The sequence below is a fragment of the Trachymyrmex cornetzi genome, unplaced genomic scaffold, assembly GCF_001594075.2.
Source record: "Trachymyrmex cornetzi isolate Tcor2-1 unplaced genomic scaffold, Tcor1.1 scaffold159, whole genome shotgun sequence".
Taxonomy (NCBI): Eukaryota; Metazoa; Arthropoda; class Insecta; order Hymenoptera; family Formicidae; genus Trachymyrmex; species Trachymyrmex cornetzi.
Window position 1 is genome coordinate 325,445 of NW_017296190.1, and position 299 is coordinate 325,743.

At 38.5% G+C, this 299-nt stretch overlaps 1 protein-coding gene across 1 annotated transcript in view; it reads right to left on the reverse strand.

Moving 5' to 3' along the window:
* LOC108758539 (zinc finger protein 239-like) overlaps positions 1–299 on the reverse strand; it is a 10,860-nt gene that overhangs the window by 9,824 nt on the left and 737 nt on the right.

The window sequence follows — 299 nt, forward strand, 5'->3', positions numbered from 1 at the left end:
CGGGCCCACGCCGCGTCCGAGGGGCATCCGCACTCGCGCGCCCCGGGCGTGACATGAACACTGAGCAATATACAATATGCAGTTATTTTTATTAAATAGAACTAAAAGAAAAGCGCGAATAAGGAAGGAAACAAATAATTCTAACAACGAAGTAATCTGTATATATTTATATATGTGTATATGCGTATATTTATATGTATATATTTATTTATATGTATTTATTACATGTGTTTTTTGTTTTTTGTTTTCATCACTCCTCCCACTGCTGCCCTCTCTCTCTCTCTCTCTCTCTCTCTCTC